This window comes from Engystomops pustulosus, chromosome 9 (genome assembly GCF_040894005.1).
Source record: "Engystomops pustulosus chromosome 9, aEngPut4.maternal, whole genome shotgun sequence".
NCBI classification, from domain to species: Eukaryota; Metazoa; Chordata; class Amphibia; order Anura; family Leptodactylidae; genus Engystomops; species Engystomops pustulosus.
In genome coordinates, this window is record NC_092419.1 from 6,097,619 (window position 1) to 6,121,902 (window position 24,284).

At 41.1% G+C, this 24,284-nt stretch overlaps 2 protein-coding genes across 3 annotated transcripts in view; both read left to right on the forward strand.

Annotated features, from left to right (window-relative positions):
- LOC140076818 (G-protein coupled receptor 4-like) overlaps positions 1–24,284 on the forward strand; it is a 39,989-nt gene that overhangs the window by 13,708 nt on the left and 1,997 nt on the right. The gene's annotated exons all lie outside the window — the stretch shown is intronic.
- Positions 1–24,284, forward strand: part of LOC140076819 (G-protein coupled receptor 4-like) — a 52,201-nt gene that overhangs the window by 12,741 nt on the left and 15,176 nt on the right. Inside the window, exon 1 of one of the 2 annotated variants that reach the window (XM_072123555.1) lies at positions 7,576–7,664. The exons of the other annotated variant lie outside the window; for it this stretch is intronic. The gene's annotated coding sequence lies outside the window, so the exon portion shown is untranslated. Of the gene's footprint in view, positions 1–7,575; positions 7,665–24,284 lie in introns of those variants that run through there. 2 annotated transcript variants of the gene reach the window in all.

Below are 24,284 nucleotides of genomic sequence, written 5' to 3' on the forward strand. Positions count from 1 at the left end.
TGTCCAGCACAGTATATATCATGTCCAGCACAGTATATATCATGTACAGCACAGTATATATCATGTACAGCACAGTATATATCTATCATGTCCACCACAGTATATATATATCATGTCCAGCACAGTATATATATATATCATGTCCAGCACAGTATATATATATATCATGTCCAGCACAGTATATATATATATATATCATGTCCAGCACAGTATATATATATCATGTCCAGCACAGTATATATATATCATGTCCAGCACAGTATATATATATCATGTCCAGCACAGTATATATATATCATGTCCAGCACAGTATATATATATCATGTCCAGCACAGTATATATATATATATATATCATGTCCAGCACAGTATATATATATCATGTCCAGCACAGTATATATATATATATCATGTCCAGCACAGTATATATATATCATGTCCAGCACAGTATATATATATCATGTCCAGCACAGTATATATATATCATGTCCAGCACAGTATATATATATATCATGTCCAGCACAGTATATATATATATATCATGTCCAGCACAGTATATATATATCATGTCCAGCACAGTATATATATATCATGTCCAGCACAGTATATATCTATCATGTCCAGCACAGTATATATCTATCATGTCCAGCACAGTATATATATATATCATGTACAGCACAGTATATATATATATATCATGTACAGCACAGTATATATATCATGTCCAGCACAGTGTATATATCATGTCCAGCACAGTGTATATATCATGTCCAGCACAGTGTATATATCATGTCCAGCACAGTGTATATATCATGTCCAGCATAGTATATATATCATGTCCAGCATAGTATATATATCATGTCCAGCACAGTATATATATCATGTCCAGCACAGTATATATATCATGTCCAGCACAGTATATATATCATGTCCAGCACAGTATATATATCATGTCCAGCACAGTATATATATCATGTACAGCACAGTATATATATCATGTACAGCACAGTATATATCATGTACAGCACAGTATATATCATGTACAGCACAGTATATATCATGTACAGCACAGTGTATATATATATATCATGTCCAGCACAGTATATATATATCATGTCCAGCACAGTATATATATATATATCATGTCCAGCACAGTATATATATATATCATGTCCAGCACAGTATATATATATATCATGTCCAGCACAGTATATATATCATGTCCAGCACAGTATATATATCATGTCCAGCACAGTATATATATCATGTACAGCACAGTATATATCATGTCCAGCACAGTATATATATCATGTACAGCACAGTATATATCATGTCCAGCACAGTATATATATATATCATGTCCAGCACAGTATATATATATCATGTCCAGCACAGTATATATATATATCATGTCCAGCACAGTATATATCATGTCCAGCACAGTATATATCATGTACAGCACAGTATATATATATATCATGTCCAGCACAGTATATATATATCATGTCCAGCACAGTATATATATATCATGTCCAGCACAGTATATATATATATCATGTCCAGCACAGTATATATATCATGTACAGCACAGTATATATCATGTCCAGCACAGTATATATATATATCATGTCCAGCACAGTATATATATCATGTACAGCACAGTATATATCATGTCCAGCACAGTATATATATATCATGTCCAGCACAGTATATATATATATCATGTCCAGCACAGTATATATATATATCATGTCCAGCACAGTATATATATATATCATGTCCAGCACAGTATATATATATATCATGTCCAGCACAGTATATATATATATCATGTCCAGCACAGTATATATCTATCATGTCCAGCACAGTATATATATATATCATGTCCAGCACAGTATATATATATATCATGTCCAGCACAGTATATATATATATATCATGTCCAGCACAGTATATATATATATCATGTCCAGCACAGTATATATATATATCATGTCCAGCACAGTATATATATCATGTCCAGCACAGTATATATATCATGTCCAGCACAGTATATATATCATGTACAGCACAGTATATATCATGTCCAGCACAGTATATATATCATGTACAGCACAGTATATATCATGTCCAGCACAGTATATATATATATCATGTCCAGCACAGTATATATATATCATGTCCAGCACAGTATATATATATATCATGTCCAGCACAGTATATATCATGTCCAGCACAGTATATATCATGTACAGCACAGTATATATATATATATCATGTCCAGCACAGTATATATATATCATGTCCAGCACAGTATATATATATCATGTCCAGCACAGTATATATATATATCATGTCCAGCACAGTATATATATCATGTACAGCACAGTATATATCATGTCCAGCACAGTATATATATATATCATGTCCAGCACAGTATATATATCATGTACAGCACAGTATATATCATGTCCAGCACAGTATATATATATCATGTCCAGCACAGTATATATATATATCATGTCCAGCACAGTATATATATATATCATGTCCAGCACAGTATATATATATATCATGTCCAGCACAGTATATATATATATCATGTCCAGCACAGTATATATATATATCATGTCCAGCACAGTATATATCTATCATGTCCAGCACAGTATATATATATATCATGTCCAGCACAGTATATATATCATGTCCAGCACAGTGTATATATCATGTCCAGCACAGTGTATATATCATGTCCAGCATAGTATATATATCATGTCCAGCATAGTATATATATCATGTCCAGCACAGTATATATATCATGTCCAGCACAGTATATATATCATGTCCAGCACAGTATATATATATATATCATGTCCAGCACAGTATATATATATATATCATGTCCAGCACAGTATATATATATATATCATGTCCAGCACAGTATATATATATATATCATGTCCAGCACAGTATATATATATATCATGTCCAGCACAGTATATATATATATCATGTCCAGCACAGTATATATATATATCATGTCCAGCACAGTATATATATATATCATGTCCAGCACAGTATATATATATCATGTACAGCACAGTATATATATCATGTACAGCACAGTATATATCATGTACAGCACAGTATATATCATGTACAGCACAGTATATATATATATATATATCATGTCCAGCACAGTATATATATATATCATGTCCAGCACAGTATATATATATATATCATGTCCAGCACAGTATATATATATATCATGTCCAGCACAGTATATATATATATCATGTCCAGCACAGTATATATATATATCATGTCCAGCACAGTATATATATATATCATGTCCAGCACAGTATATATATATCATGTCCAGCACAGTATATATATATATCATGTCCAGCACAGTATATATCATGTCCAGCACAGTATATATCATGTCCAGCACAGTATATATCATGTCCAGCACAGTATATATCATGTACAGCACAGTATATATCATGTCCAGCACAGTATATATATCATGTACAGCACAGTATATATCATGTACAGCACAGTATATATCATGTACAGCACAGTATATATATCATGTACAGCACAGTATATATATCATGTACAGCACAGTATATATATCATGTACAGCACAGTATATATATCATGTACAGCACAGTATATATATCATGTACAGCACAGTATATATATCATGTACAGCACAGTATATATATCATGTACAGCACAGTATATATATCATGTCCAGCACAGTATATATATCATGTCCAGCACAGTATATATATCATGTCCAGCACAGTATATATCATGTCCAGCACAGTATATATCATGTCCAGCACAGTATATATCATGTCCAGCACAGTATATATATACATCATGTCCAGCACAGTATATATATATACATCATGTCCAGCACAGTATATATATATACATCATGTCCAGCACAGTATATATATATCATGTACAGCACAGTATATATATCATGTCCAGCACAGTATATATATCATGTCCAGCACAGTATATATATCATGTCCAGCACAGTATATATCATGTCCAGCACAGTATATATCATGTCCAGCACAGTATATATCATGTCCAGCACAGTATATATATACATCATGTCCAGCACAGTATATATATATATCATGTCCAGCACAGTATATATATATATATATCATGTCCAGCACAGTATATATATATCATGTCCAGCACAGTATATATATATATCATGTCCAGCACAGTATATATATATATCATGTCCAGCACAGTATATATATATATCATGTCCAGCACAGTGTATATATCATGTCCAGCACAGTATATATATCATGTCCAGCACAGTATATATATCATGTCCAGCACAGTATATATATCATGTCCAGCACAGTATATATATCATGTACAGCACAGTATATATCATGTCCAGCACAGTATATATCATGTCCAGCACAGTATATATCATGTCCAGCACAGTATATATATATATATATGATATATACTGTGCTGTACATGATATATACTGTGCTGTACATGATATATACTGTGCTGTACATGATATATACTGTGCTGTACATGATATATACTGTGCTGGACATGATATATATATATACTGTGCTGGACATGATATATATATATACTGTGCTGGACATGATATATATATATACTGTGCTGGACATGATATATATATATACTGTGCTGGACATGATATATATATATACTGTGCTGGACATGATATATATATATACTGTGCTGGACATGATATATATATATACTGTGCTGGACATGATATATATATATACTGTGCTGGACATGATATATATATATACTGTGCTGGACATGATATATATATATACTGTGCTGGACATGATATATATATATACTGTGCTGGACATGATATATATATATACTGTGCTGGACATGATATATATATATACTGTGCTGGACATGATATATATATATACTGTGCTGGACATGATATATATATATACTGTGCTGGACATGATATATATATATACTGTGCTGGACATGATATATATATATACTGTGCTGGACATGATATATATATATACTGTGCTGGACATGATATATATATATACTGTGCTGGACATGATATATATATATACTGTGCTGGACATGATATATATATATACTGTGCTGGACATGATATATATATATACTGTGCTGGACATGATATATATATATACTGTGCTGGACATGATATATATATATACTGTGCTGGACATGATATATATATATATACTGTGCTGGACATGATATATATATATACTGTGCTGGACATGATATATATATATACTGTGCTGGACATGATATATATATATACTGTGCTGGACATGATATATATATATACTGTGCTGGACATGATATATATATATACTGTGCTGGACATGATATATATATATACTGTGCTGGACATGATATATATATATACTGTGCTGGACATGATATATATATATACTGTGCTGGACATGATATATATATATACTGTGCTGGACATGATATATATATATACTGTGCTGGACATGATATATATATATATACTGTGCTGGACATGATATATATATATACTGTGCTGGACATGATATATATATATACTGTGCTGGACATGATATATATATATACTGTGCTGGACATGATATATATATATACTGTGCTGGACATGATATATATATATACTGTGCTGTACATGATATATATATATACTGTGCTGGACATGATATATATATATACTGTGCTGGACATGATATATATATATATATATATATATATATATATATCATGTCCAGCACAGTATATATATATATCATGTCCAGCACAGTATATATATATATCATGTCCAGCACAGTATATATATATATCATGTCCAGCACTGTATATATATATATATCATGTCCAGCACTGTATATATATATATATCATGTCCAGCACAGTATATATATATATATCATGTCCAGCACAGTATATATATATATATCATGTCCAGCACAGTATATATATATATATCATGTCCAGCACAGTATATATATATATATCATGTCCAGCACAGTATATATCATGTCCAGCACAGTATATATCATGTCCAGCACAGTATATATCATGTCCAGCACAGTATATATCATGTCCAGCACAGTATATATCATGTCCAGCACAGTATATATCATGTCCAGCACAGTATATATCATGTCCAGCACAGTATATATCATGTCCAGCACAGTATATATCATGTCCAGCACAGTATATATCATGTCCAGCACAGTATATATCATGTCCAGCACAGTATATATCATGTCCAGCACAGTATATATCATGTCCAGCACAGTATATATCATGTCCAGCACAGTATATATCATGTCCAGCACAGTATATATCATGTCCAGCACAGTATATATCATGTCCAGCACAGTGTATATATCATGTCCAGCACAGTATATATATCATGTACAGCACAGTATATATATCATGTCCAGCACAGTATATATATCATGTCCAGCACAGTATATATATCATGTCCAGCACAGTATATATATCATGTCCAGCACAGTATATATATCATGTCCAGCACAGTGTATATATCATGTCCAGCACAGTATATATATCATGTCCAGCACAGTATATATATCATGTCCAGCACAGTGTATATATCATGTACAGCACAGTATATATATCATGTACAGCACAGTGTATATATCATGTACAGCACAGTATATATATCATGTACAGCACAGTATATATATCATGTACAGCACAGTATATATATCATGTACAGCACAGTATATATATCATGTACAGCACAGTATATATATCATGTACAGCACAGTATATATATCATGTACAGCACAGTATATATCATGTACAGCACAGTATATATATCATGTACAGCACAGTATATATATCATGTACAGCACAGTATATATATCATGTACAGCACAGTGTATATATCATGTCCAGCACAGTGTATATATCATGTCCAGCACAGTGTATATATCATGTCCAGCACAGTGTATATATCATGTCCAGCACAGTGTATATATCATGTCCAGCACAGTGTATATATCATGTCCAGCACAGTGTATATATCATGTCCAGCACAGTATATATATCATGTACAGCACAGTATATATATCATGTACAGCACAGTATATATATCATGTACAGCACAGTATATATATCATGTACAGCACAGTATATATATCATGTACAGCACAGTATATATATCATGTACAGCACAGTATATATATCATGTACAGCACAGTATATATATCATGTACAGCACAGTATATATATCATGTACAGCACAGTATATATATCATGTACAGCACAGTATATATATCATGTACAGCACAGTATATATATCATGTACAGCACAGTATATATATCATGTACAGCACAGTATATATATCATGTCCATCACATGGTCAGAGCAACTTTATAAAGTGCAAATAACTTCTTAGATTCCTTTTATATCTCCTCCTCCATGTGAGTAACACAGAAGTGCAGCGCGCCCTCCCATGGGCTACGTCACTGCCCTTGCACAGTCGCTTATGTGCATCTTGTGGTGTCGCTGCTCTGGAGGAGACTGGAGGAAGTTGTATCATCACAAGAAGCAGCTGACGCCTCTGTCTGTGACAGGTATGAGGATGATCCCCTCCCGGGGGTCGCACACGCCATGAGGGGCTTCTCTCCCCGCACTATGGAATATTTCCTCTTATCAGTGAATGTTTCTGGGTGTCTTGTGGCTTATCCCGCAGATGTGGTTTGTTCTGTAATATATTTTGTATCTTAGTTCCTCGCTGTCAGTGTCTTCGTGTTTTACTGTCGAGGTATTCTGCTACAAGCTGTAACACGTTACACGTTCTTAGAATTGAAGATAAACTAACATTATGTCCTGCAGACTTGTACTATAATATTTATTATGGGGTGTGTCTTAATAACCCATGGAAACCAATCAGAGCTCAGCTTTCATGTTATATACAGCTGTGGGAAGATGAAAGCTGAGCTCTGATTGGTTGACATGAGGAACTAGAACAGTTCCGCTCTCTGACACTTCTGATAAATCTCTACATTTTGGAAATTTTACACCTAAGTTCTAAGTGATCAAGTAGAATACCTGATGGGCTAGCCGGGTCACTCGCCCGGTGATGTGGAGGTCGTCTATCATCAGTGTGACCTGTAAGTTGTCCCAGGAGTTCCTCTTAGTTGCCCTGTGGTGCAAATGACTTCTAGGGTCAGTGTGACCAATTAGCTATCCCAAAGAAGTTTTGTTTTACACCCTGATTACTGTAGGACCTATAGGAAGTGTCAGCCAGTATAGAGCAATGCATGAGCTGTTGCTTCTGAGAGCCCACTAATTGTACCCCTGTGATCAAACCCAGTCCTCTCCCAGTTTCAGGAGGCCCCTGGGCGACAGAGCCTAAGTGGGCCCTTAGGCAGTGAACTCAAATGGCTGTATTAAAAATTCACAAAATAAAACAGTTCCCTAAAATATTACCTGATTTATCATACCAAACATCTCCCTTATGGCTATTTTACATAAAGCCCTCCTCACCGCCTATGGATTCATTAGTTACAGCCCCCTCGCCCCGTGGATTCATTAGTTACAGCCCCCTCGCCCCGTGGATTCATTAGTTACAGCCCCCTCGTCCCGTGGATTCATTAGTTACAGCCCCCTCGCCCCGTGGATTCATTAGTTACAGCCCCCTCGCCCCGTGGATTCATTAGTTACAGCCCCCTCGCCCCGTGGATTCATTAGTTACAGCCCCCTCGCCCCGTGGATTCATTAGTTACAGCCCCCTCGCCCCGTGGATTCATTAGTTACAGCCCCCTCGCCCCGTGGATTCATTAGTTACAGCCCCCTCGCCCCGTGGATTCATTAGTTACAGCCCCCTCGCCCCGTGGATTCATTAGCTACAGCCCCCTCGCCCCGTGGATTCATTAGCTACAGCCCCCTCGCCCCGTGGATTCATTAGCTACAGCCCCCTCGCCCCGTGGATTCATTAGCTACAGCCCCCTCGCCACGTGGATTCATTAGCTACAGCCCCCTCGCCCCGTGGATTCATTAGCTACAGCCCCCTCGCCCCGTGGATTCATTAGCTACAGCCCCCTCGCCCCGTGGATTCATTAGCTACAGCCCCCTCGCCCCGTGGATTCATTAGCTACAGCCCCCTCGCCCCGTGGCTTCATTAGCTACAGCCCCCTCGCCCCGTGGATTCATTAGCTACAGCCCCCTCGCCCCGTGGATTCATTAGCTACAGCCCCCTCGCCCCGTGGATTCATTAGCTACAGCCCCCTCGCCCCGTGGATTCATTAGCTACAGCCCCCTCGCCCCGTGGATTCATTAGCTACAGCCCCCTCGCCCCGTGGATTCATTAGCTACAGCCCCCTCGCCCCGTGGATTCATTAGCTACAGCCCCCTCGCCCCGTGGATTCATTAGCTACAGCCCCCTCGCCCCGTGGATTCATTAGCTACAGCCCCCTCGCCCCGTGGATTCATTAGCTACAGCATCCTCGCCCCGTGGATTCATTAGCTACAGCATCCTCGCCCCGTGGATTCATTAGCTACAGCCCCCTCGCCCCGTGGATTCATTAGCTACAGCCCCCTCGCCCCGTGGATTCATTAGCTACAGCCCCCTCGCCCCGTGGATTCATTTGCTACAGCCCCCTCGCCCCGTGGATTCATTAGCTACAGCTCCCTCGCCCCGTGGATTCATTAGCTACAGCATCCTCGCCCCGTGGATTCATTAGCTACAGCATCCTCGCCCCGTGGATTCATTAGCTACAGCCCCCTCGCCCCGTGGATTCATTAGCTACAGCATCCTCGCCCCGTGGATTCATTAGCTACAGCCCCCTCGCCCCGTGGATTCATTAGCTACAGCCCCCTCGCCCCGTGGATTCATTAGCTACAGCCCCCTCGCCCCGTGGATTCATTAGCTACAGCCCCCTCGCCCCGTGGATTCATTAGCTACAGCCCCCTCGCCCCGTGGATTCATTAGCTACAGCCCCCTCGCCCCGTGGATTCATTAGCTACAGCCCCCTCGCCCCGTGGATTCATTAGCTACAGCCCCCTCGCCCCGTGGATTCATTAGCTACAGCCCCCTCGCCCCGTGGATTCATTAGCTACAGCCCCCTCGCCCCGTGGATTCATTAGCTACAGCCCCCTCGCCCCGTGGATTCATTAGCTACAGCCCCCTCGCCCCGTGGATTCATTAGCTACAGCCCCCTCGCCCCGTGGATTCATTAGCTACAGCCCCCTCGCCCCGTGGATTCATTAGCTACAGCCCCCTCGCCCCGTGGATTCATTAGCTACAGCCCCCTCGCCCCGTGGATTCATTAGCTACAGCCCCCTCGCCCCGTGGATTCATTAGCTACAGCCCCCTCGCCCCGTGGATTTATGTGGCCCCCCCCCCCCCCAGCAGCTTTGGGCCCCAGGACACCCAGTGCTTGTGCCGGACCTGATCAAACCTATACCCCCTCTTCACATAGTAAATCAATATGTTTAACAAAGAAAACCTGTGGAAGGACTTGCTGAACGTGGAGACACTTATCAATGTTACTTACACCTTAAAGGTTTAATCAGATTGTCTTATTGAAGCCCATGAACATGATGTATTTGTTTCCTCATATAACGTGTGGGGTGTGTCTTACCAGTCTCTCCATGCTGCAGATTCACTGCCTATTACACTGTGCAGTAGCATCCCCCCCCCCCCCCTCCATTGTGCGCAATAACAGCAGGAAGTGCTGAGGGAGCGGGATGAATGTAAAAACTTGTGAATCTACAGCATGGAGGTTTTCCGCTAGAGCCCTTTTAGCTCATAATCATTATAATAGTTGATTTTAGAAGGAAGGAGGCCATGGATAACAAATATAAGAAGATACCACAGTTACAGCCCCTGGATCTATGAGTAATGTCCCTGGATTATCATCATGGATTTAGGTGGGACTTCTGAATGCCATAAAGTCCAGGAATGCTGTAAAAGAGGCTTTTCTGGAAGACAGAGTTCAGGGCCATTGCAGAGGGACAGGGACATGGTCTGAGAAGATAAAGAAGATGTTCTGTATGAGAAGATTTACAAGACATTCCACAGACAGGAGTGAGGCAATACAAGGTCTATGCGTATACAATGTATCTACAGGAGCGATACATCTAAGGATGCGCTTCCTCCATATACATTCCCTGTCCTGCACTCTGAGTAATATCTTACAGGAAACTAGAGATTTGTCTACAGGATGATCAGAAATGACACTTCTGCTAGGAAAAATGACACTTGCCTTCCAGCTAGATGGTGAGTCAAACTGGGAAGGAATGAGATCAGAAAGCTCTGTAGTTCCCTACACATGGCCATATACGGTACAAGGTATGTTCCCGCCAGCCCGGAGTCACCTTACAAGCCTAGTGGCAGCTGTAGAAGGCTACTATATGCCCCTACTGCCCATAGTTTTATCAGCACAGCATTAACCTGTAGATGATTTGCACACTAAAAATACTAAGACATTGTCATAGAACCTGTCACCATGTTTTACTCTACTAAACTACAAGCCTCCCCAGGTAGGGTATGAAATGTCCTTTCTAGAATTCCCTCTTTTATGTGAAATTTCACCCATTTAGCTATAAAAAAAAATCATCTCCAAAGTCGGGCAAATATGACTCTTCTCACCTCATGAGATGAGTCAAGTTTAGTGGTTGAAGGGGTAGCATCACTTTAAAAGCCCCTGTCTACTGTTCTATAGCACCTAGAAATAAGCTTTTTATGTCATGTTAAAGATGAGCGTCTCATCTTTCATCACACCAGGCTTGTATCTTTGTGATTTACAGGACCAGAGATGCAGACATCCAAAGACGTAGTTGGAAATGTGAGCTGCAGATAAAGATTCAGTTCCTGCCTATTTGTCCAATTCTGTAGGTCACAGAAGCATACGATTCATGGAATCTGACGCATAAGATTCTTTAAGATGACACAAAAAGCTGGTTTCTAGGTGCTATAGAACCAAAGATGGGGGCTTCTGAAATGACATTCATCTGCAACCACTACACCTGACTCCTCTCATGTGAAAATGGGGTGAGAAGAATCATATTTGCCTGACTTTGGAGATTTTTTTTTTAAATGCATCCAAACCAAAGCCCAACCCCTGGAACTTCACAGAGGATTCTGTCAGGATGCAAGGTAAGTTAAAACACACAATTCTACTGTAATGCAAATGCTTAGAGAAGGCAGAAAGATATATTTGCACTGCAACTGTGATGGGCTTCTGTAACCTCTCCTAAGTGATAATGAGGGTCTTGCTGACAGGTTCCCTTTAAAGGTTTGTCGTAATATTGCCTTTAGTAGAAATGGGTCTAGTATGTGAGGTGTGGGAGTAATATCTAATCCCATCCTACATTTCTGGCTTTCACTGTTTTAGCCCCGAAACACAATGTAAACAGTTTATGGAAAAAATCATTGGCAACACTAACATATATACATAGTACAAACATACAGTGCCTACAAGTAGTATTGAACCCCCTGCAGATTTAGCAGGTTTGATAAGAAGCAAATAAGTTAGAGCCTTCAAACTTCAAACAAGAGCAGGATTTATTAGCAGATGCATAAATCTTACAAACCAAAAAGTTATGTTGCTCAGTTAAATTTTAATACATTTTAAACATAAAAGTGTGGGTCAATTAGTATTCAACCCTTCAAACCACCAGAATTCTGTTTGGTTCCCCTAAAGTATTAAGAAGTAGTTCAGGCACAAAGAACAATGAGCTTCACATGTTTGGATTAATTATCTGTTTTTCCAGCCTTTTCTGACTATATAAGACCCTGCCCAAACTAGTGAGCAGCCTCATACATGGTCAACATGGGAAAGACAAAGGAGCATTCCAAGGCCATTAGAGACAAGATCGTGGAGGGTCACAAGGCTAGCAAGGGGTACAAAACCCTTTCCAAGGAGTTGGGCCTACCTGTCTCCACTGTTGGGAGCATCATCCGGAAGTGGAAAGCTTATGGAACTACTGTTAGCCTTCCACGGCCTGGACAGCCTTTGAAAGTTTCCTCCCGTGCTGAGGCCAGGCTTGTCCGAAGAGTCAAGGCTAACCCAAGGACAACAAGGAAGGAGCTCCGGGAAGATCTCATGTCAGTGGGGACATTGGTTTTAGTCAATAACATAAGTAACGTACTCCACCGCAATGGTCTCCGTTCCAGACGAGCACGTAAGGTACCTTTACTTTCAAAGCATCATGTCAAGGCTCGTTTACAGTTTGCTCATGATCACTTGGAGGACTCTGAGACAGACTGGTTCAAGGTTCTCAGGTCTGATGTGACCAAGATCGAGATCTTTGGTGCCAACCACACACGTGACGTTTGGAGACTGGATGGCACTGCATACGACCCCAAGAATACCATCCCTACAGTCAAGCATGGTGGTGGCAGCATCATGCTGTGGGGCTGCTTCTCAGCCAAGGGGACTGGCCATCTGGTCTGCATCCATGGGAAGATGGATAGCACGGCCTACTTGGAGATTTTGGCCAAGAACCTCCGCTCCTCCATCAAAGATCTTAAGATGCGTCGTCATTTCATCTTCCAACAAGACAACGACCCAAAGCACAAGAAAACCAAGGCCTGGTTCAAGAGGGAAAAAATCAAGGTGTTGCAGAGGCCTAGTCAGTCTCCTGACCTTAATCCAATTAAAAACTTGTGGAAGGAGCTCAAGATTAAAGTCCACATGAGACACCCAAAGAACCTAGATAATGTGGAGAAGATCTGCATGGAGGAGTGGGCCAAGATAACTCCAGAGACCTGTGCCGGCCTGATCAGCTCTTATAAAAGACGATTATTAACTGTAATTGCAAACAAGGGTTCTTCCACAAAATATTAAACCTAGGGGTTGAATAATAATTGACCCAGACTTTTATGTTTAAAATTTATAAAAATTTAACTGAGCAACATAACTTTTTAGTTTGTAAGATTTATGAATATGTTAATAAATCCTGCTCTTGTTTGAAGGCTCTAACTTATTTGCTTCTTATCAAACCTGCTAAATCTGCAGGGGGTTGAATACTACTTGTAGGCACTGTATGCGGTAATATATATATATATATATAGAAGGTCTTGCATGCTCAAAGCGGCTCATGGAAACGTTAAAGTTTCAAGATTTGCAAGTCGTTATTTAGGGAATGGTATAACTTAAGTTCATCCAAACCCTTCCTCTTGGTAGCAGGAGTCTTCCCGCAATAACATGGGGAGTTGTTGGAATCCTGAGCTGTGTAAGAGCGAGAGCCCAAGTGTTGCTTCTATTCATACAGAACATTGGGGAGTTCTGTATACGTGCGATTCTACCAAAGACCTGACCTTTTGCAACAAGGGGTCAAATGGGTTCCGGTTATTCCCCATTAACAGGAAAAAGATGAATGTGCAGGGATACTCCCCACCGTCTGATCGGGTGGTGCCTTGTAACCCCTGCATACATGGTGCATGCGCAGTACAAGCATTATATGGTACTGAACAGTGATGGACAAGTAGAATTTTGGGATATTTTTAGGATTGCCATAAACCCTGAACTTCACCACTGTGTGTTAGTGTACATAGGATCTCTGCTCTTGTAATTCCACGGCTCCAAAATAGAAATGACAAAATTCTGGATCCATTAACCACACGAGCCAGAACCCGGAACCTTGGCTGTACGTGACTTCTACATCCTGTAATATTTTATCCAAATTCTGACAAAAATAAGAACATATATAGGCAGTCCCCGGGTTACGTACACCATAGGTTCCATAGGTTTGTTCTTAAGTTGAATTTGTATGTAACCCTAACCCTACGGCTTACACAGCTGAAAACTGTAGGATCCACTCAAAGAGCAGGAATAATCCAGCGCACAATCGTCAGAACGTTATCATCCCTACATCTCCTACGATTGCAGACAATGTATTGTTTTTTGTGCCCAGCAGAGGGAGCCATAATCATAGCTTCACCTATAAGCAGTCAGTGAAGTTGTAGACCTTGATCCTTATTATCCTCAACATGACCCACAATTCCAATACTTTTCCATAGGAATAAGTTATCTCCTATCCAACCATGTTCACAGTCCCAAAATGTACCCAATCATCTGACGACATATATATACAGGAGCCCACAATCTATGAGGTCATGTAAATACCTATAGGTGCTCTTTTCAGGCCCATGTTAGGAGACAATCAGTAATTGGCCTCCAACCATTAACCCATTAACACTTTGGAAAGTTTCGAAAGAGACAACTTATTCAGACAAGAAGATAAAGAAGCCGTAGCCTGGGGGGTTTCTGCAGGCACAATGATAATTACCCTCCATGTAGACAATGGGCAGAGCAGGGGGCAGGGAGGTGTGGGAATCGCACAATGATTCCGAAATATCTGCCTGTCAGGAGGACAATATGGAGAAGACAGAACCAGGACCTCTGATCTTTCATCACATCCAGGATTACAATGGGTCCTGCTGTGTTTTTGACGCAATTAACTCCATTGTTTTTACAGAGCCGCAATAAACAAGTAAAACTATTATTGGGAAGGGGCTCATTGTAACGTCTGGCCCTGTGATGCTCCCACAGACTAGAGAATTCGCTCGTTTAGCCAACGGATACAAGACCCCCTAAAAATAATCTTGGAGCCCCCCCTAATCTGGAGTTCTGTACACTAGACTATTAGACTGTTTAGCCTCTTAATTCTCTCTCCTTGTTTCCTGGACGTCTGGGATAATCGGCTGCTCCCCAAATCTCTCTGGGGTGTCGCTAAATTTTCTGACCATGAGCAACTGTGTGTGGGGGATTCTGTCCCTGCTTCCCTTTTACCATGCACATGGGAAGATTGGATATCATCGCGTGGCAAATTCCAATATCTCTCCGGATGACTCCCTCCAAGGGACAGTTGGCAACTATGTATAGATAGGATACATACATATGTATAGTAACTTGGTTACTATGTATCGACATTACATTGTGAGCGGGATTAGTCTGACCAATGGATAACGAGGGTTTTCGGGGGGTTGTAGCAACAGTGAAACATTTTGCCAAGTTTCCTAGTTGTCAGACAATACACTTTTATCGATCATATCAATCACTATTAATGGTTCTGTTCGCATCAAGTGATTGACAGCCGGACCAGCGGACCGCCCCATGTACAGGAAGATATCTGGGAAAAGGAAGGTCCGCCATGTTGGATTTGAAGATCTGCCTATCAAGAGGGATTATGGCTATTACCATCCTACTCAGACCACTTACATGGTCGGCTCAGTCCTGTTTTATTTTACGGGTGGTAGTAGGGTGGGGGTCAGTAGCATAAGTTACCGCACAAGGCACCAAAATTATCCCTGTCCTGACCATTTTTACTAGAATTCCGGTTCTGTAACTCCTGGATAGTCTCCAGTTTCTTCTCTTATTCATGGGCTATGAAGAAACTGCTTCTTGACCACATTGTCGTGTCTACTACAGGAAAGGAAAAGCATGATGGTGCCCTTATAATACACAAGGGTGATGTCACCCCGAGCTGCTGCCCAAATCCTCTCCATGTGCCATCCTCCCAGCATGTCACACGTATATATCTCTGCATGCTCTATAACATGCACCTTGGATTATATGAATTTTCCATTTTATTTGTTGTTTGTATTTATTTATTTTTGTATCTTTATTTGTAGATTCTTGATGTATATGAACGACGACGCAGCAATCGCGTTTTTGCAATATGTCACGTTTATATTTTATTCTGTCTGTTTTCGACCGCCACGTGATACTTAGTAATTGTAGATGTATCTGTAGTGTTCTGTACACGCTGCTATGTAAATAGGTTATCTGCACAGTATGTGGCTGTGGCAATATTGGCGTTTCCCCAAGCTGCCTGCACCCCAGATAACCGGCAGCAATAGGATAGTTTATCGTTCTGTTATCTACACACCGGCCGGAAATAAAAGCTAAAACTATGGAAAAAGGGGGACGATCGATCATTAGTTTATCCCACATATAGAAGTAAGCTGAAGCGCTGATATATAGACGGCGCAAATATCCTTTATTATCGCAGCAATTCAAGCCCAAAGGTGTTTCTCAAAGGTGAAAGGGGTTGTCTGTAAATTGTGTAATAGAGAATTTGTACAATTTTTCCAATATAATTGCTGTATCAATTCCTCACGGTTTTCTAGATCTCTGCTTGCTGCCTTTCTATAGGAAGCTTCATTGTTTACTGCGTGATTTGCTTTTCCTGTGGGTTAAAAACGGATTCCTGGTCATGTGATGTCACACAGGTGCACGGCTCATATATCTCTGGTCATGTGATGTCACACAGGTGCACGGCTCGTTATATCCCTGGTTGTGTGATGTCACACAGGTGCACGGCTCATTGTATCCCTGGTCATGTGATGTCACACAGGTGCACGGCTCATTGTATCCCTGGTCATGTGATGTCACACAGGTGCACGGCTCATTGTATCCCTGGTCATGTGATGTCACACAGGTGCACGGCTCATTATATCCCTGGTCATGTGATGTCACACAGGTGCACGGCTCATTATATCCCTGGTCATGTGATGTCACAAAGGGATTGTTTTTTATCCACAGGAAGTAAACTTTGAAGCTTCCTATAAAATGACAGCAAGAATGTATCTAGAAAACTATGAATTGATACAAAAAATACTGTATCTTTGAAACTTTTGTAACTTTTTGTTACATAAACAATATCAGTTACTTGCTGTACAACCCCCTGACCCTATTCCCTGCTGTAGGGGAGTATGGGGAGAATAAGTTGCTGTGCTGTATGGGAGAACGTATGGCAGTGTCTATAGAAGTAGTGGACATTATATGGGGGTGGTATTTGGTTGCTGAATGATCTGGGTAGCTGTTTTTAGGAATAAACATTTGCAATAAAAGTTTTTTTGGGAATGGAGAAAAAAACATTGATTTGCCCCATTAGGCACCTAAATGTTCATGTGACACTGGATGTATCTGCCTCTATGTCCTGGGGGGTAGAAGCCTGGAACCCCTATAAGTTGTATGTCTGTGACCCCCTGAGCAGTGTATACATCCATCTATATACTAGTCCCCTGTGTATGAGCAGCGCTGAGCTCTGTATATTGTATATTATGTTGGTGAAGGTAATAATTATAATGGTTCTCCGCAGGAGCTAATTTAATCTGGCAGACGCTTCCTGCCTTGTGCCAACATTACAGACACTTGTGAAGGGGTGTGAGAATGACAAGTAATAAGTGTCCCCATTGTCAGGGCAGGAAGGACCCCACCTGCATGGAGGAGCTCAGCCGCCCTCCTAAATGACTATACAGCCCCCGATATATATACATTATACATGTATAGCAGCCATACAGGACTGGAGGTCACTCACGTCCGTCCCGGACCATGTCCTATAAGTGCATCACAAATATTTGGGTTTTCTGACAAAGACAAACATCTTAATTTGGGTAAAAGTCCAATCTGCATATAGTGACCTCTCCCTGTAGGTCCCGGTGATTATCAGACTAATGTGACGTCATTACATTACAAAGCAGAATCGCACCGAATGTTTTATCTCATCACAATTTGTCTACGAGTTTGTAATCTGGAAATTTGCACATAATTTAAGTTTCTGTTTATTCAGCGCAAATGTATTCCCCAGATTGTCCTAATTCTTACCAGATCCTATTCGGGTCAATCTGCCTGTTTTTTTCTGGCACCTAATATCTGCCGGGTCACACAGCACTAAGTCAAGAAAAGAATAAGAATAATCATCTTTGTTTAAATGGTGCCATCATATTCCACAGCGCTGTACAAATCATAGGGGGACGTATACAAATGTAACATTATATTACACAGTACAAACATTCATATGGAACAATAGGAGAGAGGATCCTGATCACAAGAGCTTACAGTCTATGAGGGGGTGACACAAGGGCTTACAGTCTATGAGGATGAGGGTGACACAAGAGCTTACAGTCTATGAGGATGAGGGGTGACACAAGAGCTTACAGTCTATGAGGATGAGGGTGGACACAAGAGCTTACAGTCTATGAGGATGAGGGGGGACACAAGAGCTTACAGTCTATGAGGATGAGGGGGACACAAGAGCTTACAGTCTATGAGGATGAGGGGGACACAAGAGCTTACAGTCTATGAGGATGAGGGGGTGACACAAGAACTTACAGTCTATGAGGATGAGGGGTGACACAAGAGCTTACAGTCTATGAGGATGAGGGGGGGACACAAGAGCTTACAGTCTATGAGGATGAGGGGGACACAAGAGCTTACAGTCTGAGGATGAGGGGGACACAAGAGCTTACAGTCTATGAGGATGAGGGTGGACACAAGAGCTTACAGTCTATGAGGATGAGGGGGGACACAAGAGCTTACAGTCTATGAGGATGAGGGGGACACAAGAGCTTACAGTCTATGAGGATGAGGGGGTGACACAAGAGCTTACAGTCTATGAGGATGAGGGGGGGCACAAGAGCTTACAATCTATGAGGATGAGGGGGTGACACAAGAGCTTACAGTCTAGGAGGATGAGGGGGGGCACAAGAGCTTACAATCTATGAGGATGAGGGGGTGACACAAGAGCTTACAGTCTAGGAGGATGAGGGGGTGACACAAGAGCTTACAGTCTATGAGGATGAGGGGGGCACAAGAGCTTACAGTCTATGAGGATGAGGGGGGCACAAGAGCTTACAGTCTATGAGGATGAGGGGGGGCACAAGAGCTTACAGTCTATGAGGATGAGGGGGGGCACAAGAGCTTACAGTCTATGAGGATGAGGGGGTGACACAAGAGCTTACAGTCTATGAGGATGAGGGGGTGACACAAGAGCTTACAGTCTATGAGGATGAGGGGGTGACACAAGAGCTTACAGTCTATGAGGATGAGGGGGTGACACAAGAGCTTACAGTCTATGAGGATGAGGGGGTGACACAAGAGCTTACAGTCTATGAGGATGAGGGGGTGACACAAGAGCTTACAGTCTATGAGGATGAGGGGCCATCGAAAACATATTTCTGACCATCTAAAAACCCCATTTCCGATGGTCTTGGGTAAACCCCTGTGAAACGGTTGTTGGGTGACTCCCAGGTTGAGAACCACTGATGTAGCTGCTGTAGTTGTAGGTTTAGATCTTGACCCCCCAGAGTCTATTTCTGCTTTCTATTTCAAGTTGATTTTTAAGAATTTCCTACACCACTAGATCTGTCAAGGAAATTATTAGGCTGAATACAGTGTCTGCATTTATCTGCAGTTTTTGTGACGCTGTGCCTCATACTTTGAGGTCCTGGCATATGCTGATGAGGTGCGCAGATGTGGGATAGAAGCTTCTATGGGAGACTTTGCAGATTTGAGATTTAGGAACATAAGATTCCAAACAATTTAATAATTGCCTAAAAATGACAATTTTAGATACTTGAAAAGCCTCCATATTGTCGTACAGTGAGCTGCAGGAGGGCGCTCCATGTGCGGCAGCTGGTGATGGAGATGTGGCATGATGCCAGTGACATGCCAGCTTCAGCACACGGCGTAGCGGAGGATTCACAATGGATCTGAGATTCTAATGACTCCAGGACATCTATATACACGGACCATAAAGATGACAACCAGTATGAACGTCATCAAGGGGTTGTCACCCAGCTTTCCAGGAGCCCTGAGTGACAAACATTCCATAATAATATATTTAATGAATCCCCGATTACGTTGTGTTTTATATAAAGCTTGAAAACCCATATTTCAAGTTATGCATTATCTTTTATCTGCGCAAATTTGCCTCCCAGGGTATACAGAATGCACTGTGTATGCAGGAGAATGCAACTTAACCCTTGTCTGCATTAACATTTTTTGGCACGGACTTGTCACAGCTTCGGCTATTGTGTGCAGCAGCCAATGGCTTTGAGGGGGTTAATCTAGGATGTGACAGGACAGACTTTACACAGGCCCCTATGTGCTTATTAGCAGGAGGCTGGGATGAGTCAGACACAGTAGAGGAGCAGCGGCTGATCTGTGCCAGGGCTACAGGAGCAGCAGGTAAGGAGCCGTGTGCATGTGTGTGCCCGACGCATGGATGCAAGCCCCCAGAAGATGCAGGGGTGGGTGGTATAGTGCGAAAAAATATATTGCATCAGGAGATTACGAAATTTTATTTATAGTTAGAAGCTCGATAATATCAAAACATATGTTAGGCTGAAATCACGGATTTAGAAGGTTTTTATTCCATAGGATCCAAAGAGAAGTCAAAGAATGTAGGGAAGACGGACAGTTCCATTCTTTATTTTTATTAGTTTTCTGACATTGGGTGTAAAAATTGGAACAATTATGGATCTTCGAGAGCAGTATAAGTGTATATATTGTTTTTTTTTTTGTGTGTCTATTGGGTCGTGTAGTGTGAACATATAGTGATGAGCTGATGTCTGTATTATATAGGAAGGGGGGTCTGTGGACCTATGAGATTGGATAGAAGTGGCACCGATTAGATTGGATATTAATGATGGCAGGGATATCGCTGCAGAGGGTCCTGGGGTTCCCAAAGGTTCCTCTTCCACTTTAGACACTTGCGTTATACATATGGAAACTTCCAGATTTTATAGTGAGACTCTGGAGGGTCCGGTTATGAGTAGCGCGGAGAGAATATATTCTATACTGTTCTTGTTTCGACTTGTGTTGATCCAATTGCTGTAGAACCCCCTCTAGTCTCCTCAATTTTTCTTTTTTTTCTTTGGATCAGGTTAGTGATCATAACCCTAATTTCAAAAATTAGTAAAAGAATGTATAAAACAAGATAGAACCTCTTTTTTTTGTGTAAGGTTTTTTATTTATTATATAGAAAGGATAATGTATCAATTTCCAGAACTGATACAACATCCGTTTGAAACATTTTAGATTATTTAGACCTGAACTGAATTTTTTGCCAATGTTGGCGAAGCTCAAACAAATGAAAACTGGAATGACTTGCTTAACGTTAGTTATGAGCAGATACAGTTATCAATCTTTAGATCAGACTGATTACTATTGTATTTTACGCCTGTGATATAGCTGCCCCTCTACCCTCAGCTGCCCCTCTACGTCCTGGCCTGACTTGCATCATGTATTTCAAGAAATTAGTTGGATCTAGATCAATCAAGTGACATAATAAAGTGAATAGAATGTGGTGTATATACAGGTTACCTGGTGCAGGGTCTGTATTACACCCACGCGTTTCACAGCCCCATAGACCCAGGTTCTGTCTTGTGCTTTGGGTGTCCCCACCTTAGTGACATGAAAGCCACCGCAGAGATTCCAGGGACAAGGCAGGTAACTGCATGTGTTATTCTTGTGGAGACTTGAAAGGGCTTCCGTCTGGTGACTCAATGTTTGGGTTGTGGCTGGAATTGGGGAACTTCAATGAAGATGGTGTTTAATGTTTTATTATCCCACTTTATCAGCTCCTATTACTGAGCGTCTCTGCTTTTACTATCATATGAATCATATGACCATTATGAGACCTTATGATGGCCCCGTGTTAACCCGGCTGTAGTCTTTAGTCATTTATTCTGAATGGCCATTAATAACCTATGGGACTTGTGTTTTGTGGTGTCACCAAATTCCTGAAGGTGGGTAGTCACAGCAACCGGTGGACTATTGATTGCTGATAATATCAGGGTCCTCTGAGTGGAATTTGTACCCTCCCCTGGGTCTCCTTTCAGTTTTTTTAGTCTCATTATTGCACTTTTTGGTTCCTTTGTGGTCTCGTCCCATCTCTGTAACCACACACAATGCGGCTTCTTTACAGATCCACACAAAGACCCTCCATCCCACGGCACTGAGTGCAGTGACGAGGGGCTCTACTATAACCCCTGGACTGCTCCATGTTCATTTATCCCTCCAGAGCAACTCAATGGTTATGTACATAATACCAGAATTTTCCCAGTGGACCCGGCTGCCTTCTAATGGGTTGAGCTTCCATCAGAACCCTAGACATAGCATAAATGTAACAAACCAGCCTACAATAATTCTGGAGGGTATAGACATGAACAAGTGACCTCTCACCCCCTCCAAGGCTCTCCATACACATTATTGAAAGGTTAGACCCTTAAAGGAAATCTCCCATCAGAATCCATCATGATAATCCAGGGACATTACTCATAGATCCAGGCACCGGGACTGTGGTAATATATTATACTTGTTATCCATGGCCTCCTTCCTTCTAAAATCAACTTTAGAAAGTATGCTAGTGAGAAGGGCTCAGTACTGCAGCTTCACAGGCTGTTACACTGTGCAGGATCAGTGGGAGGAAGTGCTGAGGGAATTGCACACTCTTGATTTTAGATAACAAATATAAGAAGATTACCACAGTCATGGTGGAGGATCTAAGTGTCCCTGGTTTATCATGCTTGATTTTGATGGTAGATTTCCTTTAAAGGGAACCTGTCAGCATAAACCAACCTAATAAACCAGTACAAGTATCTTAACACCTTCCTCTTCATGTATATTTCATGACCCAGTGTTGTGGCATCATCCAGAAAATCAACATTGAAGTGAGATGGAAATTGGTTGTATAGTGTCAGGGAGGCGGAGAGTTTATCACTGAAGTCAAGCTCTCCCCACCTCACCTGTGATTGACATCATGTATGAGACTTCTGGAGGGACGGTTACTGATGTGACTTAATGCAAGACCATCAATCACAGTAGAGGGAATGTCTTGGGGGGGGGGGGGGGGGAGGGGAGAGCTTGACTTCTGTGGAAAACTCTGTCCGTCCCTGACTTTATACAACCAATTTCCATCTAACTTCAAAGTTTATTTTCTGGATGATGTCACTACACTTGGCTATGAAAGAGATAAGATGTAGAAGGTGTTAATCTGCATGACACCATACTGCTAGTGGTTTATTGGGTCAATTTCTGCTGACAGGTTCCCTTGAAACCATGAACTAACCTCATAATGTGCATTCAGTTCAGCATTTCTGGGTTCACTGCGGTAAATCCCTCAAGAGTGATCCGGTCAGACAAAACTCCCTCATAGGCAACCGGCTTTAGACTTAGAAACTGAACTTGGGATTAAAGAAGGAAAGTCGACAAAGGTTCTTGTATGTATTGGTGGGGTGGTCGTCTTTCTGTTGTGGATCTGGATCTGTCCTGCAGAAATACATTGTCATCTTGGTATTAAAGTAAATATCAGTCCTGGTTTCCCATTCGGAGGGCAGCGCTGGGCTTAGCAACTGAGGAAATGAGGCACTTGAGGGCTTTTTCTGTTCAGGTTGGAAAAATCCAGATAATTTAGGAGCCAATGAAGCGGAGAGTCCTGTGTTTGTTTAACTC